An 18,610-nucleotide genomic window follows, 5' to 3' on the forward strand; every position below is an offset into this window, starting at 1 on the left:
TTGCCCACACTTGTTATTATCTGTCTGTTCTATTATATCCGTCCTCGTTGGTATGAAATAGTGTGTTACCGTGGCGGGGGGGGGGTTACTTTTTAGATTCCCAGACTGTTGGAGCCGGATGGGACCACAGCGATCTTGTAGCCCAGCGTGTTCATTTTCCAGGAGAAGCAGAGAAGGGGACAAGAGAAGGGACGAACCCAAGGGCACAATTAGTAGAGGAGGCAACTCCAGCCAGATGGCCCCCAAAAGATGGAAAGGTCTGAATGAGGCTCTTCTCTAAAACCGAGGAGACATTTCTGCAACCATCAAAATCAGAACACGATGAATTAATAACGCCTAGTCACAAAGAGTCACTTCATGGCCCCTCTGAATCATGCATCACAGATCAACGTAAGCTCTTTCTGCCCATTTCCCTGTTTTATGCTAACCACACCCCTGTCTGGCAGAGCCGGAAGGGTTGTGGATTCTCTGTCCTATGGGATCTAATGTCTAACTAGGGTCTGTGTAGGTTAATAGAGAGGCATTCTCGGCCGTACTCAAAAAGTGCCCTCTCTGCCCTTCCCCCAAGCGTTTCAGTTGTGTGAGAAATTAATTAAAATAAGGAACTCGGAATGAGGAAGACGTTTATATCAAAGAAGTCTCAGTGAACACTGAAGACAGAAAAGCTGAGTTAAGCATTCACGCAGTTGGAATTCTCAACAAGCGTCAAAAAATTTTTTTTTGAACCAGAAGACACATGCTGGAAAATTCGAACAATGGCCTGAAGCTAGAACCCTGGTTTACGCTCGCAAACGTGTGCCCTGCGGGGTGGGGAGCTGGGCGGAGGGTCCCCAGGTGCGGGCCGCGCGCCTCAACTCCCCCTCCGCAGCTTGGAGGAGGCGCCCGGCAGCGAGGGTTGCTCTCTGCGCGTCCCCGGCTGACTCCTGCAGCTCAGAAGGGTCCTCCCCTCGGGTCCTCTGAAAGTTTTGTTTCAGGAGGGTGACGGGTACATTTCCCTAGTTTTAAGTGGCGACACTTCTCTCTTTCATCCCTCCAGTCGTTTCAGCGGTGGCCGGGGGAGGCGTGTCACTCGCCATCTTGGATCAAGGGAGAGGGGACCAGTTTCGCGGGGACTTGAAGGCGCGTCCTAGGGTGATGACAGTGGGGGCATAATCGCACGTCCTAGACAAGCCTTCTCAATCCTCGCCTCTTCCCCCTCCCCCACTCCAGCCTCCAGCCCAAGAGAGATTCCTCCATCCACCAAAGCTAGAGGGGTAGGATGGGTGCCTTTCTCGCGAGCATCCGCGGATCCCAAATTATACCCATCCTATCCTCCGGTGCTTCGGGCTCCACTTCGCTGGAGTGGGCGCGGCGGGGCGCCGAGTGGGAGCGAGTGGCTGGGTGCTGCCCCGCCGGGCGGGGAAGCAGGGTGGCCGCGGGGGTGCGGAGCCGCCAGGGCCCGGCCGGCCTGACACCACCTGGCGGAGTCTTGGGGAAGAGTCTTAAAGGCGCGCGCTCCCCGCGCCCGGCGCACTCCAGCGGGAGCCGCCGAGAGCTCGCCTCCCTCTCCCGCCCGGCACCTCGGGAGGTAAGTGCCGTCCGCCGAGCCGCAGTCGGGGCGCGGTGGGGCAGCGCCGGGCGGCCCCGCGCTCGGGAAGCTCGGGTCGGGGCCGCGGTAGCCCGGCGGAGCCCAAGTTATTGGAAGGCCTCGGAGGGCAGCTGGAGCGGCGAGCGCCCGGGCGGGGACGGCGGCGCTGCCGCGGGGCCAGGGCCGTCTGGGGGTGGCCGTCCCCCGCGGGGAAGCCGAGGAGGCACCGGCGCTCGGCGCACGCTCCGGACTCGGCCCCGCGCCCCGCGCCCTTGGCGCGCTCCGGCCGCGCCTCCGGCGAGCCTAGCCCGCGGGAGCCGCCACCCTTGCTCCGCGCATTGCCGCCGGCCGGGGGCCCCCGGCAGCCCGCTTGCCCCGCGGTCGCGTCCGGTCACGCCGGCAGGTCGCGCTCGGCGGCCGGCCAAGCCCGCCCCAGCCGCGCCGCGCCGCGCCCGCGCCCGCGCCCCGGGCCACCCCGCCCGGCCTCTCGGCGCTGCGCCCCTCGCCTTCCCCAGCTCCAGTCGCTCGCTATTTTCACACCTCCCAGTGCCCCGGCCCCGGCGCCTGATTCAGTGCTTAGTAATTAATTTGGCGTTTCAGAATGGTCAGCGGGCTGGATAATGGGCGCATTCATCCCCCGGGCTAATCTGAACAGAGGTGGGAAGAAAGGCTTTCACAGACAGAAAATGCCATTCGCTGAGCGCTCAAAGGGGCTGTCACTCCCAGAATAAATCGCCGCCGCGCCCGCCGGCTCCTCTGGCCATTTCCATACAGCCCGGCCCGCGCCGCGGACCCGCCGGCCTCGGCCGCGGCTCCCGGGAATCACTCACTCGACTGCCTTCGACGGGAAAGTCGGGCGAGAGCGAGACCCAGGCGGGGCCCGAGGGGAAACGGAGAAGCAGGGGGCTCGGGTTAAGGCCACAGGGGACAAAGAGCTTGATTAGAAAAGCAAATGCTAAACTAAGACGGAGGCGCAGCTAATTCCAGGCGCGGACCTTGGAGCTGGGCTGGGGGAACATCCGTCCCACATCCCGCGGTTCGCCAAAGAGGAGGACGCGCGGCCCAGAGCCGTCCGCAGCAGCCCGAGGTCACACAGCAAGCGTCTGGATCTCCAAATTGTAAATGGAATCCAGGGCACAAGCATTGATCCTAGAGGCAAGGCTTGCCTGACCCTCGACCGAAAGTTTAATCCCGGGTTCACTGCGACATCAGCTCTTTGCCCGCGGGGCTGGGAAGGTGACACAGTGCCCTCCGCGGCCTCCAGCTCTTACTCCTGCGTGGACCCTGGGGTCTGCCCCTGGGGTATCATTTGAGTGGGTGACGGCGCTTTATCTTCTCACCTCGGGTCACCCCAAGGGATAGGCACAGGCTCTGAAAGCTGGGGCCTCTCCCTGGTGGCGGCACCTGCCCTCTGGGGAAGGGGGATCGTACGCTGCAGCCGCGGCCCCAACCGCGAGGACCGCGCCCAGACAGCGCCCCCAGCCCGGCTGTGAAGCCGCGGGTTGGGCAGGGCCAGCTTGGCTCTCTCCCGGTGAAGCTCCAGGCCCTTGATTTTTCCTGCCTTGGGGGCTCACCGCGCGTCCACCTGGCCAGGGCGGATTTGGCCCTGGGCCCTTCTGCCCGGTGGGCCCCTCCCCTCGGGGGAAAAAGCAGCAGCTCCGGTCCCAACGTCCACCCGCAGCTGGGCGGAGGGGCTGGAAAGACAAGGGCGGAAGGGACTTCCGGAACGGCCGTCGGTGTCTCAGTGTGTGGGGGATCAAATCCAGCGCCCCTCGCCAGCTTCTGAGGGAAGCCACTCCTGAGTCTCAGTTTCCCTGTCTGCAAAGGAGTGAGGATGGAATGAGGTCTCGTTTGGCTCAAGCATGGGGCTCTGGGTGAAAGAGCCACTGAGCAGCACCCCCCCCACCCCCGCATCTCCCCAAGTCTTCACCCACACCTCTCCTCCCAGTATAAGGATTCTCTCCATTTTTTTTTTTCCTGGCACTGTTTCCACCTGGGCTCTGGTAGCCAGCTCTCCACACATTCTAAGAGCTGGGAGGGGCCTTTTGAAGAGGCTGAAGTCATTTTACCGGCAGTGATACTGAGCCCCAGAGTGGCCTGTGGTGTCATCCAGCCAGTTGGTCAGAGGACTGGAGCTGGAGAGGATTTCATGCAGAGAAGTGAAGCTCAAACCCTGAGTATCAACTCCTCCTGCGCCACCCCCTCCAACCCCCAGGCCTAGGGAGGGACCCAGAAATCTGCATTTTAAACAGGCCGCCCAAGGCCTTTCGGTTTGGGTGGGGTAGAAAGTATATTTAGGGCCACCAAGCTGAGCCGGAGCTGGGCTCTTTCCCCAGCAGCCCCTTCCCTCCCAGGCCACAAGCCCGGCTTGCTTTCGGTGACTCTCATTTGATGGGCAGAACAATCTTTGCCAGCTCCCACCCCAGTGGAGGCCCCTAGTCAGGGGTAGGGGGGAACACTTCTAGGAGATGTGAACACTTAGGCTGAATGTCAGCCTAAGAGGGAGCAGCTGATGGGAGAGCCGAGCACCCCGCCAGATGAGAAGTGGCCTAAGTGCACTCCAGGCTGACTGGATGTTGCACCCCCAAACCTAGGGGCCTCCTCTTACCAACAGGCTTTCACAGCTGGACCTAACTCTGCACTGCAGGCCCCACACAGGCAGTAGAAAGGTGCCCGGCGGCCCCCCTTAGCCCGGCGAACCCTGCCCAGCCAGAGGCAGAGCAGTCTGCCCGAGGGGACCCGTGCCAGCAATAACCCAGGTGCGCCCTGCGGCCCGGAAGGCTGGACACCTGCGCCCTCACTGGGCTGGGGCTCAGAGGAGAGGTGGGGGCGGCACATGGGGAAGGCCTGGAGGAGCAGAGGAAAGCCAAGGCAGGGGGAGCTGTTAGGAACAGAGGGGGGCGAGGGGAGGGGCTGCGTCCCTATTTCTGTAAGCCGTTTGTAGCTGTGGATTGTAAAACTGGGCAGGATTCTCTGGAGTAATTCATAGTGTTTGGACAAGACAAACATTGTTCTGCTTTAAACAAACCTCCAGAAAGGTCAGGCTGGTTCATCCCTTTGCTGCGAGTGGCTGAGACTATCCAGATGATGAGAAAATCAGATCCTCGCTGAGGGGGCCCAGGCAGGAGGCAGCTGCCTCTTGAGTCCTTGGATCCAGGGTGAGGGCACCCAGCCCAGGGAGGGTCCTTGGCTCCTGTCGAAAAGGGCTGGCTCTCACCCTGCAGCCAGGAGACGTGGTGTGTGTGTGTGTGTGTGTGTGTGTGTGTGTGTGTGTGTGTGTGAATGGTGCCAGGATCATCCGAGTTCTCGGGCAAGGCCCGCATGACCTGCAAGGTGTCTTCTTCATGTGGGTGAAGAGTTAATGGGAGTTCTCGCTGTGGCTCAGCGGTAATGAAGGAGGCAGCATCCCTGAGGACGTGGGTTCGATCCCTGGCCTCGCTCAGTGGGTTAAGGATCTGGCGTTGCTGTGGCTGTGGTGTAGGTCCCAGATGTAGCTTGGATCCCGTGTTGCTGTGGCTGTGGTGTAGGCCGGCAGCTGCAGTTCTGATTTGACCCCTAGCCTGGGAACCTCCATACACCACTGGTGTGGCCAAAAAAAACCCAGAAAGATGTTGCCCTCAGACCAGGGCCCCACAGTCTGCCTTACCCTCCCCCTCCCCGTTGGGAAAGAGAAACTTCTCGCAATTTCCCTTCTGGCCTCCTCACCACCACCGTGGCCTCAGCAAGCTCTCTGGCTGAGACTTACCCTCCCAGTTCCCAGGCTGGGCCTGGGAGCGAGTCGGGGGTTCTGTAAGTGTGAGCTGCCACGATGATGGTGCTCGTGGCTGTGGTGGTGACCATGGCCGTGACCGTGATGATGGCCGTGGCCGTGACTATGGCCGTGATTACAGCCGTGGCTGCTATTTTGGGACTTGGGTCTGGAGGGATCGACCTGACCCCAAGCTGAAGTGGATCCTGGTGGGGGTTTTTTGTTTTGGTTTTTGGTATTTTGGGGCTGCCCCGTGGCATATGGAGTCCCTGGGCCAGGGATCAGATCCAAGCCGCAGTTGCGACCTATGCCACAGCTGCAGCCGGGCCGGATCCTTTAACCCACTGTGCTGGGCCAGGGCTTGAACCTTCGTCCTGGCCCTGCAGAGACACTGCCGATCTGTTGCACCACAGCAGGAACTCCTGAAGTGGAAAGTTTGCATTGCTGCTTATTATTCACGCTTCTTGACTTATTATTCATAGCAACTGATAATTAGTAAAGTATGGCGGATGCTCATGAATGCTGGAGTCCAGTCCTTCTGTCGTGCTAGTTGTCACTGTCTGTACAGGAGCTCCTGTGGCCCCGGGGCACTTTCTCCTGCTCTCAAGTGGTTTAGAAGCCATGGTGACGGAGTGGCACTGGGTTAGCTGGTTTCACACGACTTTATACAAATTATATTTGTTTAGGGCTTTTGACACATCAGGGTCTTTTTTATATGTTCGGGTTTACTCAGGACTCCTGATATCTATGGAAGAGAAGGAAGGAAGGAAGGAAGGAAAGGAGGAGAAAGGAGGGAGGGAGACGAATGCTGTCACTATTTTCAGGAGAGGAGGTCGATGCTCAGAGAGGCGAAATGACTTGCCCACTGTCAGGCTGCGAAACGGGACACCACAGACTGGGTGGCCTGAGCCACACGTGTTCAACCCTCACAGCTCTGGAGGCCGGGAAGTCCAAGATCAAGGTGCCGGCCTGTGCAGTTGCCAGCGAGAGCTCTCTTCCTGCTTTGCAGGTGGCTGCCTTCTTGCTGTGTCCTCACATGGTGGAGCGAGGGATTGTTTCTCTCGTGTCTCTTCCTCTCTTACAAAGTTTCATTAGCGGGAGTTCCCATCGTGGCTCAGCGGTGGCGACCCCGACGGGGATTCATGGGGGCGTGGGTTGGACCCCTGGCCTCGCTCAGTGGGTTAAGGACTCGGTGTTGCCGCACGCTGCGGTGTAGGTGGCAGATGTGGCTTAGATCCCGCGTTGCTGGGACTGTGGCGCAGGCCACCAGCTTAGCTCTCATTCGACCCCTAGCCCAGGAACTGCCATATGCTGAATGTGCGGCCCTAAGAAGAACATAAAAATGAAAATTTCGAATGTAGATACATATAATTGACATATAACTTGTTGGTTTCATGTCTCTTTTATAAAGATACCAATGCTAGCATGAGGGCTCTACCTTCATAAGCTAATCACCTCTCAAAGGCCTCACCTCCACATAGGATCGCACTGGGAACCAGGGCTTCAGTGGACTGGGGGAAGGATGCAGTCGTTTGGTCCCTAGCACCCACTGTCAAGGTCAGGAAGTAAAATCCAAGCCTGCTCCTGCCAGACGGGGCTGGGAACCTGGGATCCTGGGAGACCCCACAAGCCAGGTGCGCAGCCAGGGGTGTGGCAGTTGTTCCCCAGGCCAGGGCGCGTCCATCCAGCCTTGGGTTTAGTTTCTGGTGTCCTTCTGGGGGCAGGCATGGGTGGCCTGATTGTGGTATCAGTGAGGGAGCGGTCCCCCATCCCCCCCCCCCACCCCCTGCCCATCCAACTTTCCCTTAATACCTTGTTCGAGCTGAATAACTCACGCGCTTACGCAATCTGTTTGGAATCGATGGCCCATGTCTATTTTCATCCTGTACCACCTCTTGGAATTAGTCCCCTAAGTTTTCTCCCCATGCGACATGCAGACCAGCAATGCCTCATGTTACCGACATTGGGGAAAAATAAGGCGTTCCACGTAATTGATTTTCGCAGTTAGCGGACGCTTACTCCTTTAAGCACAGGAACATTTTAGGTCAGCGTTTACCCCTCCCCCCCAAAAATCATGATTCCCCCCCCCCCACCTAAGTCAGCAGAATCGAGACTGGCCCGTGCTTCCGAGGTGTGGTTGGTTGAGTGGGTGACCAGCAACCCATTCCAGCCGGTCATTCTCAAGCCGTCTTTCCGAACCTCAGCTCCTGGGCGATTCGCTCGGCCTTCCTGCCTCCATTTCCTTCCCCGTAATCAGGCGACCGCCGGATGGACGCTCTCTAAGGGCCGCTCTCAGGCTTTCCGAACTCTGCTGGGCCCTCGGGAAGGTGGGTGGTGGCAAGACCTGCCCTGGTCCCCTGGCGGTGGCCATGGCGGCTTCTCCTTTCCCCTGTCCCTGCTCAGGGTGTCAGGGGTCCCCAGCCACCCACTCCCCAAGGATCCTGATCCATGGTTCTCTGTGACCCTTGGGAAAACAGAAAATGCCTGACCTCATCTTAGAACCCCGGCCTCCCCGCGGACTGAAATCCCCAGAGAGCACGGCGGCGACTCTTAAAGGCCCGGGAGACTAGGAGTTACTTCTGGACTGGGTTCTGAATTGCAAAGGATGCTGCGACCCCAACCTCCAGGAAAAGGGGGTTTATGCTACGTGAATGCAAACAGCAAGCTCTTGGCGGGAGTATGTTGGAGGCGCTGAACTCAGCACTGTGGGAGGCAGAGAGCAAGGAGATATGGTCACCCAGACCCTCAGAAGAAGGAGCCTTTCAAAACCAGAGCGCCCTCTTTTCGTTCCTTTCCTTTACGCCAAGGTCACCACGCTTTGCAGGGTTGCAGGAGACCCTCTGAATCCTAGCATTTCTAGGATCTGGTGGTATGTGAGTTCCCTATGGCCGCTGTACCAGAAGGCTTCACCCTGGTGGCTTAAAGCAACAGAACTCATGGGTCTGGAGGCTAGAAGTTCAAAATCAGTATCGCTGGATTAAAATCAGGGGCTCTGGGAGTTCTCTGGTGGCTCAGCAGGTTAAGCGTCTGCTGTTGTCCCTGCTGTGGCTCTGGCTACATCTGCGCCATGGGTTCGATCCCTGGCCTGGAAACTTCTGCATGCTATGGGCACAGCCAAAAAAAAAAAAAAAAAAAAAAAAAAAAATCAACGGCGGTTCCTCCAGAGTCTCTGGAGGAGAATCAGTTCCTTGGCTCTTTCAGCTTCTTGAAGCTGCCAGTGTTCCTCAGCTTTCAGCCACACCGCTCTGATTTCCGCCTCTGTCTACACCCGGCCAGCTCCTCTTCAGTCTCGTCGGAGCTCCCTCTTCCTCGGTCTCATCAGGACACTGAGCACCCACTCTGATGATCCACCGCCACCTGCCCATCTCAGGATCCTTCGCTTCATTACATCAGCAAAGACCCTTTGTTGCCATCGAAGGTCACACTCAGAGGTTTCAGGAATTAAGATCTGGCTCTCTCGGGGGTGGGGGGGGGAACAGGTGCCAGCCTAGCACAGCTGGTCACATCAGTGGCCCATAATTTCGGGCTTTAACTTTCATGACTTTGTAGAGCACACCCATTCTGCGCCAGGCAGGCTGTTGAACCCTGGGGTTTGAAAGGGAAATGATACAGTTCTTCCCTCAAGAAGCTCATGGATTAGTCAGAGGAACAATATATTAAGAGCAAAGCGGGGAGTTCCCGCTGTGGCACAGTGGGGTCAGCGGCGTCTTTGGAGCCCTGGGATGCGGGTTCAATCCCGGCCCTACACAGCATGTTAGGAGTCTGGTGTTGCTGCAGCTGTGGCTTGGGTCGCAACTGCGGCTCGGGTCTGCTCCTTGGCCTGGGAACTCCACGTGCCTCAGGGTGGCCTCCCCAAAAAAAGTGTGAAGGGAAAAGCAACTCCAAGGCCTTGGAGGTCCCCGGGATGCCTTCTGAAGAGTTCAGGGTCCTTGTCAAAGCATTCAGGCCCTGCGGCCTCTGGCTTGTACCTGCCTCTGACCTCGCCGCCCGCCGCTGCCCCTCCCGCTCCCCAAGCCCCCCACCCAGCTGGCCCTGTTCCCCCACCTCCTGCAGCTCCCTTCCTCTCCTAACTCTGCTCTACTGGATCCTTTGCAGAGAAGCCCCTCCCCAAGGGCCTCGTCTAAAATCCGCTTCCCCTCCAGGCGCTGTTCCCTCTGAGGCTTTATTCATGTCCTAGGACTTAGCAAGTCAAGCTGCCCTTCCCGAGGCCCTCACCGTCTCTACAAGCATTTTTTTGTTTTGCTTTGTTTTGGTTTCGGGGTATTTTGGCCATGCCCATGGCAGGACATTCCCCCAGCCTGGGACTGAACCCTCACCACAGCAGCAACCTGAGCCACAGCAGTGACAACACCTGGTCCTTGACCTGCTGCACCACCAGGGGCCTCTGCTGCAAGCATGTTGAAGTGTGATGACTCTCAGTTCCCAGAAAAGCCTAAACCCAAATGCATCCTGCGTTTTTTGGTGTGTTTTGTTTGTTTTGTTTTGTTTTGTTTCTTTTTCGGCTTTGGCATGCATCGACTTGATACGGGATCTCAGTTCCCAGATCAGGGACGGAACCAAGGCCGCAGTGGTGAAAGCACTGAATCCTAACCACTAGGCCACCAGGAAACTCCCAACGCATCCTGTTTTTATTGCCAGTTCTCTTCCTTTTTTAGCCTTAATAACACATTGAGTGAAATATCAAGAGGATCAGAATGGGGTGGGGTGGGGGGTGGGGCCTTCTAGGGGGAATTTGTGAGGAGTCATTTTTCACTTGTGATGTGTGTGTGTGTGAGAGAGAGAGTGACCTAGTGGCATTTAGTGGACAGGAATCAGGGATGCTCAGTGTCCTGTGGTGGACAGGACTGTCCTGCTCAGTGAGTGAAGAACTGTCTGGCCCCAAATACCAGCAGCACCTCTGGGGAGAAACTAGCTTAAGGAAACAGTTCGTGCTGGACTCCTAAAATAGTCTTTTCCAATGGTAACTGATAGCCTTTCACCCTATAAGAGTATTTCAAGTTATTTCTCCCCTCATCTGCCACCTTCTGCCAAACCCGTGCCCTGTGAACCATTCGGACAACTGCGAGAGAGCCTCCAGTTCAGCCCCTTCCTCTTGAGGTCACGCCAGCGTCACGTCTCCATTCGGTGGTTTCACGAGGGGACGCCCTCCTTCAGATTTGGGGTACGTGCTCGGTGAGCGGAGCCCCAGCTCTGGCTCCGAGGCCCCCGGTCTCCCCGTCCAGGGAACCAGCCTCTGCTCTGCACCCTTTCCCTTTGTTTTCTTCCGCCGAGGCCAGTTTTCCACCCGCGACAAAGCTTCCCCGGATGGGGACCCGTTTTCTTTCTTTTACTAGTGTTCAGAACGGGACCTTGTCAAAAGCTTTTTGCAAATGAAAATAAATTACATCTGCCAGTTCCCCTTATCCACAGGCGTCTTTCACCCCTTCAAAGAGCTCTGGTAGATTAAAGGATTTGGTGGATTTGGGGTTTGTATGGGTTTCTCTGCCCAACTCTGGAATCCCCAGCCAAGACGCTGGCCGTGGGGAAGGGCCTGAGCTGAAGACACACATACACAACAGCAAGGCGACTGGTAAACCTCCAGGAAGCCCCACACCACACACGCCGGCTCCTCCGTGCTCGAAAGCCTTTTCCAGCACAATCGCATCTCCCGACTGACCAGGGGCCTGGGCTCCCCTGAGCAATTTCCACGAGGCTGATCGGGTGAGCTGGAGCCCTAAAGAGGCCCCTCAATTCTTCCAAGGTGAACGATCTGAGGATTACGAGTGGTCCAAAAACCCCCAAACCCCAAGCCCCCTAAACTGTCATACGTCGAGCAGCTCCTCGGCCAGCTTCTCCCTCTCGGGTTCATCGTTTTTAAATCACCCTCACCCGCCTCTCAGGTAAGTGCAAGGACCCCCATTTCTCTGTGAGAAAACTGATAGGTTTTCCTACACGATGGGTGAAGCAACTCGCTCAGGGTGACACAGTGACACTCGGAATGGGGAATCCAGGTTTGTCCAAGTTCTTTCTGTTTGCGAGAGCAGCACGATGACCCTGCCGAGGAGCCCGGGTCCCGGCCTCAGCGTCCTCTGCTGCTGCAATGTCCAGTCTTGTGTTGGGAACCCTTTCATTTAACGTATGTTCTCGGAGTTCCTGCTGTGGCGCAGTGGGATGCGCTGTGCCTCTGCAGCCCCAGGACGCAGGTTCGATCCTCAGCCTGGCACGGTGGGTTAAAGGATCTGGCAATGCAGCAGCTGCAGCTCGGATTCAATCCCTGGCCTGGGAACTTATATATGCGGTGGGTGAGGCCATAAAAAAATTTTTTTTTTTCAAGTGTGTTCTCCTAACTGCACCAGACCTGCTCAGAAGCACAGTCCAGCTGGGTCACAGCTCATGCTCTGGTAACCTGGATCCCCTCTCCTAGAGGTGTGTCAGCTGACATCCCCCAAGCCTGGCAGCCTAAGAGCTCCGAGCACTGGAACCGGGTCACTTTAGTTCACAGCCCCACCCCTCTGTTTGTCAGCGATCTGAGCTGCAGCAGCTTGACTTTCCTGAGCCTCAGTTTCCTCCTCTGGAAAATGGAGCTAGTAGTGTAACTTTCTCATAAGGTTCTCATAAGGACTTTGAGTTCATGACTGCTAAAGCGTTTTGTAGAGGGCTTGGCACTCCGTAAGCCTTGTGTAAATGAATGTTTGATTTCAAAAGGAAAACCCTTAGTCGTGCCCAAGGTGAAGGTCCCTCAGGTCATCTCATTGCTCCGAAGCCCTGACTCTTTTCCTGCTCTGCTTCCTTGCCAACCGTGAGCCTCTGCCACCTGCTGTGCCCCTCGTCATGGGACATTCCCAACCCTGCATCCTCACCCTGTTCACCTGTTCACTGGTTGCGCCCCCTCAAGCCTGGACCCGCACCCACACTCTTTGCGGGGCTGTCCTTCTCCCACGCCACACACACCCAATGCCCAGGCAGGGGGAGCTGTTGTCCTCCTCAACCCCCGCTGTTTTTCCGTTTTGAAAACCGTGGCGATGCCTCCTTCCCCCACCCCCCTGCCATCCCCTCCCCCCGGAAGTCACTCTCCCCCCCCCTTTTTTTGGTCTTTTTACCTTTTCTAGGGCCGATCCCGTGGCCTATGGAGATTCCCAGGCTAGGGGTCTAATCGGAGCTGTAGCCACCGGCCTACACCACAGCCACCGCAACACCACATCGGAGCCACATCTGCAACCTACACCACAGCTCACGGCAACGCCGCATCCTCAACCCACTGAGCAAGGCCAGGAATCAAACCCGCAACCTCATGGTTTCCAGTCGGATTCGTTAACCACTGCGCCACGACGGGAACTCCACTCTTCCCCTTTTTTGAAGACACCAGCACTGGGGCCGGTGAGCCCTGATGCTGGTCCCGGGGACCTTTCATACCCAGGTGTTCAGCCCTTCTGGTCGGCCTCCTTAGCGCTGCTTCTCCCCTGCTCCCCCCAGCAGAGACCCCCTGCCCCTTGCCCGTGATGGGCCCTGTCACCACCCCGTGCTGTCCACCTCTGGATCCCCCCGGGCCGACGTCCACGTTCAGACTGGGGTCCCCTCCGTCATTCCTGTCTCGCCTCCTCGTCTATCCTCCTGAACCTCTAGACCAGCTCTGTCCGATAGAACTTTCTGTGACTTGGGAATGTTCTTTCTTGCCATGACGCAACTTCTTTCTTGCATTCATTCATTTAGCTGGCCACACCCGTGGCATGCAGAAGTTCCTGGGCCAGGGACTAGACTTGTGTCACAGCAGGAGCCAGAGCCACAGCAGTGATAACGCTGGATCCTTCACCACTAGGCCACCGGGGAACTTCCCTGAGCTTTCCCCTGTACTTTTAGCTCATTCAAGCTGCAGCTGAATGAGCAACACGTGGTTCCTGGCTGCTGTCTGGAACAGCCGGGCTCTGGACCCCTGGCCTCTGCTTCCTCTCCCGCCACTGGCCTGTCTTCACGTCCTTCCCCCTTGAGCCTTGTCTCTGTGGTTCATGGCCTCAGCCACCCTCTTCCCCTTGCCTCTCTGTCCCACCTCCTGAAAAACACCTTCACCTCTGGCTTAATCCAATGGTTCTGCTTTCTCAAGGTCTACATGGGGCTGCTGAGCACTGCCAGGGGGCACGACTTTGCCGGGTGGCATTCTTTCTCATAGACAAAGGTGACCAACCTCAACAGGACCTTGACTTCTGCCCCGCAGGCGTTATCTTCTTCCCTGTAAGGACCCAGTCGAGAGACGTCCTGCTTTTCCAAACCAGCCCCCTGCTCTCAGCGGGTGGTGTCACTTCCTATTCCACTGGAACCAGAGTGGCTTTCAGGCCACCTGATGACCCATTGTACAAGGCTGGCTTTATCTGTCTTCGCCTCCTCCTTCTGCTCCTTCCTATCAAGATGTAGGCAGTTCAAACAGCCTTATCTTATAAACAACAATAAAAAATCCCGACCTGCCCTCGGTCCTTTGTCACCTTCCGAGCACCCTATCTCTCTTTCCTGCCACTTGTTTTCTCACTTCTTGAAAGTTGTCTACACTGCTTGTCTCCCCTTTCTCACCTCTCATTCAGTCTACGGCCGTCTGGCTTCTGTCCCCACCACTCCTCTGCCACTGCCAGTCAAGGTCGCCCGTGACTTCCTTGTAGTGTAATCCAAAGGCCTCTTCCAGATCTTATCTTGACCTTGGAGGCAGGTGACACCGCTCTCAGCCCCACCCCCCTTGAAACTTGCCCCTCGGGTTCTAGGACACCTGAGTCCCCTGCTTTTCTTCCTACTGCTCTGGTATTGCTAAGTTTTCTTGAAACTGCCACATTCCCGTCTTCCTAGAGTGATCCTTGGACTTCACAGGTAAGGCGGGGTGCCAGGAACAGGGCCCCACCGCCACCCCCAAGGCTGCATGCCTTGCTGAAACACCTGGCAATGTTCTTTCTCACCCAAGAGCCTCACTGTTGTGTTTTGCCACCAGTTGGTGCTGTGACTCCTGCCGCTCAGAGCCTGACACGCCTTTTTGGGTGTGTATTTATAACCCCCCCTTTGAGAAGCTCTCACAACACTTGGACATCTGTTTTTTTCATTTGTCCCCTCGAAAGTCAGTAAGCTCTAGGGACACTGACAAATTAGAGGGCATGGGGGAGGCTGCAGATTGGTCAGAAGAAAAGCGTCCCGTGAGAACTCACGAAAAGAACTGGGAACATGGGAGTTCCCTGATGGCTCAGTGGGTTAAGGATCCGGCCTTGTCATTGCTGGGGTGCAGGTCCGATCCCTGGTGTGGGAACTTCTGCATGCTGTGGGCGCGGCCAACACACACACACACACACACACACACAAAACTGGTAACATTTTGCCTAGAAGAGATAAACCTAAGGGATGACAGAAGGCTGATTTCAAAAATTCGAAGAGGTCAAGCCTTGTTCTAGGTTGCTCTGCGGAAGTGGAATTGAACCAACTGTGCACGTGACAGGGAGATGGGTTTTCCTACAGTGCTGTGGGCCTCTGGGCTGCAAGGTGACAGGCCTGTCCACCAGGAATACTACAGAAGACAAACTCGGACCTGAGGGATCACAATAAAAATGGAAAATGCCCTCCCCCGCGACACACGTCCTTCCTGAAGACCGCTGGCCGAAGCTCAGCTGGCGAGGGGCACCCCAGGGAATGTGATTTCAAACTTGCTGCCACGCGACATCCATCACAAGCTCTGGGACAGAAACGACACAGCAGGAGGAAGGCTGGAGAGCGCTGGGCGAGCTGGTCTTGCAGATGCCCCCAAGCAGACCAAGTAGGGTGGGCGGTGAGCGGGGTACCCCGAGGTGCCTCTTTCAGACGAATCCTTGGAAGAGCGTCTCCCTGACTTGTGGTTTGGTGCCATGCCATCAGCGAACATTGAGGACATCCCGTCTCCGTGGGGTTTCGGGATGCTGAAGATGTTGGCTCATGACTTCATCCTCTTTTCTCCTTATCAGGCCTCCCAGGAGAAATTCCTGTCTTATTTTAGTACCCAGAATCGTGCGAATGCTCTTGAGTAATAGGTCTGTTTTTATCTCGTGGACACTGGGACTCGTGCAACTGACAAGGTCTCCTTTTCACTTTGGCTGCAGGAAAGCTTAGCGCCGCATCGGTGGCCCACCCCCAGGCGGTGAAAAGGACATCCCAGGGGGCATGCTACCTTTCTTCCTGCGTCTCTACTTTGTCTCCCCTCTTGGTTTTTCTTTCTTCTCGTAGCCCTTCTTATTTCGATATGCACCATCAAGAACAAACAAAAATCAACAAAAACCACCTGTCACCTCACTATCCAGAGACAGCCACTGATCACGTTGTCTTTCTGTGCATATTAAAAACCAAAAAGGAGCGAATACTGTGCCTGGTGTTTTTTTTTGGGGGGGAGGGACACAGTGTTTTGTAACTTGCTTTTTTCATTTCATAATGTCATGAACATCTTACCATGTCATTAAATGTCCTTTAAATCATTTTGAAATTCTACGAGCGATTTTAATACCAACAACTAACCTTCTGCATCCACTTCCTGCGTGCCTGGCCTTACGTCCGTTCACGGAGACCTGACACGGAAGTAGGCTCGTGTCGACGAGCCAAGAATGATATGTATGTTTACATGCGTGAACGCATTTGATGCCCACAATCCTATGAGATAAAGATGCCTGTCTTCCTTTTACAGATGAGGAAACCGAGGCCAGGAAAGACGTAAAACTTGCCAAGGTCACACTCCGGTTCCAAGGCAGGTGCTCCTAACTGCTGTTGCCTTTCCGTACCCCACTGGGACTGCAGAGTCCACATGGTTAAACACACAAAAAAAGGAAATGTCTGGAGTTCCTGTCACGGCTCAGCGGGGTTAAGAACCCGAGATAGTATCCGTGAGGATGAGGGTTCGATTCCTTGCCTTGCTCAGTGGGTTACGGGTCTGGCGTTGCCATGAGCTGTGGTGTAGGTCACAGACAAGGCTTGGGATACAGTGTTGCTGTGGCTGTGGTGGAGGCTGGCAGCTGCGGCTCCAAGCAGACCCCTGGCCTGGGAACTTCCCTGTGCCGAAGGGTGCAGCCCTGAACAGACAAAAAGGGAAAAAAGAAAAAAGAAACAAATGTTTATCTCCTTCCACCTCACTTTCTAATTTATGTTATTTTGCCTTGTTTTAAGTACCCTGTAAGTCACCTGAAATCCCCTCTGCCACAGGGCGAGGCATACATAAACAACAGAAAGTGGTACATGGCACAAGAAGGCAAAGTGAAAATGTTAGCCCTCAGGGGAGAGGCTGAGTCCAGGCTGCCCTGCGATGGAGTGGATTTGTGTCCTTGGGCTGCGGGAAGAGCTGGCTTGGGTGGCCGTCCCTCAGGGAGGCTGGCGAAGGCAGTCCTCCAAAGAGACTGAGCTGGACCAGACTAGCCCTGAGACCCCTTCTTAGATTCGCAGAGTTTATGAAAATACCAATGAGACAAAATGAGGCACTCGATGCAGTTAACGCAGCTAGTCAGCTGTTGGGCCAGACCAGGACCCTGGGCTTTCAAGCCAGGCCTGTTACTAGCTCACTCATCTAAAAGCAGCAACAGCAATTCAGTCCCAAACTCAGCCCAGCCTATTCTTTCCCCAAAGTGCTCTGGCTGTGGCTGCAAGATGGTCAAAGGATGCTGTCACTGTCCTCAGTCCTTTTGTTAGGGTGGCAGAGAAGAAGGCGAGGAGAAGTCGGGGGAGGGGGGGGGGCCTGCGGCCGCCCCGGGGGAGACTAGAATCCAGTGAGATTGTCCCTTTGCCAGATGTGAGGAGAGGAAGAAGCCAGTCTCTGTTCCCAGATGGGATGCTGACTGGCTTGCAGATCTTGGGCAAGCTTTTTCACTTCCTCAGGCCTCAGTTTCCTCATCTGCAAAATGGGGTCTAAAAACTATAAAGCTGCTGAGAGCTCCCACGAGATGGTATGGGCTAGAAAGACTGAGCCCTTAAGTACCTACAGGGCTGCCTCTGCCTCTCCAGAGGGCTAGGCTGCCCCCAGCCCGCGGCCTGGCAGAGCCTTCTGGGGGGAGCTTTGGCCGGGGCCCAGGTGCTGTCCGGCTTTCTCCCGCTTCAGCCTCCAGCCCACCACAGCTCCCGGGCAGGAAAGGGGCCGCCTGATGACAACCGGAGGTGGCAGGGAGTTGGGGAACAGGTCCTACTCCCCAGACCCTCCCCCCTCCAGGGGCCTCGGGCAGAAGGGGTGAGCCTGCAGAGGTTCCTTCCTCCTCCTCTTCCTCACGATGCCCGGCTGTCTGCCCACGGGGCACGGCCCTGTACGCGGTGCCGCCCGGGCCATCAGGCTGGGTGAAACGAAGGCCCGACCTCGGCGCAGCCAAGAAAACAAACACAGATGTGTTTGCCTGGGACCGGGAGGGCGAACGTCGCCCCTTCCCCCCGCCCGCGCGCTCCTCGGGGCGCGGGGCCGGCGGAAACCTGCGGGGCTCTCGGGGCCGCTCGGGGCCGGGGAGCCCGGGAGCGTCCGGGAGCGTCCGCGGCCGGCCCCTCCTCCCCCGGCGGGGTGTGCGCCGGGCCCAGCCCCCTCTCCGGGGTTTCCCCGGGCGCTCTCCGCGCTTTCCCTTTGTCTCCGCTTCTCCTCCTCGGGCGCCCCGGTTCCCACCCTCTCGCGGCTCTCGCGCTCTCCGCGCCCCGGGCCGCCGCTTCCCTTTAACTTTCTTCTTTCCCGGGGTGAAAACTTTGCTCGCGAGCAGGCGGCTGCTCGCCGACGTTATTGGCCGGCGCCCCGCCCGGCGGCCCCGCCCCCCGCCCCCGCGCTCCCCTCCGCCCCCCACTCCCAGCGCGAGCGGCGGCGGCGGCGGCGGCGGCGGAGCCTTCGGGGGCGTGCGTGCGTGTGTGAGTGCGCGCCAGCCAGCGGGAGTGTGTGTGTGTGTGCGCCCCGGGCGCGGGCTGGGCGGCACTCGCACCGCGGCGGGAGCGGCGGGAGCCGGGCGGCCGCGTCGTCACTCAGGCGGGAGAGGCGGCGGCGGCGGCGGCGGCGGCGGCCGGGCCGGGCCGGGGCTGGGGCAGCGGCGGCCGCGCGGGGCATGGAGCTGGCAAGCCCGCGCTGAGGCAGGACGCGCCTGCTAGCAGCCAGCGAGAGGCTCTCGGCCGCCCGGCGCGCGGGCTCCCCGGCCGAGCCGGGCAAACTTTTCTTTCTCTTTTGCCCTCTCCAGAGGTAAAGTCCCGAACGCGGACTCGCCGCCGGTGGTGCGATCTGGGGCAGCTGAGCCGGACCCCAGGCTGCGGGAAGAGGGGGCGCGGGCTGTGCGGGCTCGGGGGGCCCGCGAGCTTTCCCGTGCCCGAGATTTGGGGTGCTGCTGGGCCAG

The 18,610-nt window shown here is 57.6% G+C and overlaps 1 protein-coding gene across 2 annotated transcripts in view; it reads left to right on the forward strand.

Moving 5' to 3' along the window:
* The first annotated feature begins 1,471 nt into the window (after positions 1 to 1,471).
* NTN1 (netrin 1) overlaps positions 1,472 to 18,610 on the forward strand; it is a 204,342-nt gene continuing 187,203 nt past the window's right edge. The window contains exon 1 of one of the 2 annotated variants that reach the window (XM_047759288.1): positions 1,472 to 1,567. The gene's annotated coding sequence lies outside the window, so the exon portion shown is untranslated. Of the gene's footprint in view, positions 1,568 to 18,305; positions 18,460 to 18,610 lie in introns of those variants that run through there. The other variant, XM_047759287.1, reaches the window with a different exon arrangement.

This window comes from Phacochoerus africanus, chromosome 14, assembly GCF_016906955.1.
Source record: "Phacochoerus africanus isolate WHEZ1 chromosome 14, ROS_Pafr_v1, whole genome shotgun sequence".
Taxonomy (NCBI): domain Eukaryota; kingdom Metazoa; phylum Chordata; class Mammalia; order Artiodactyla; family Suidae; genus Phacochoerus; species Phacochoerus africanus.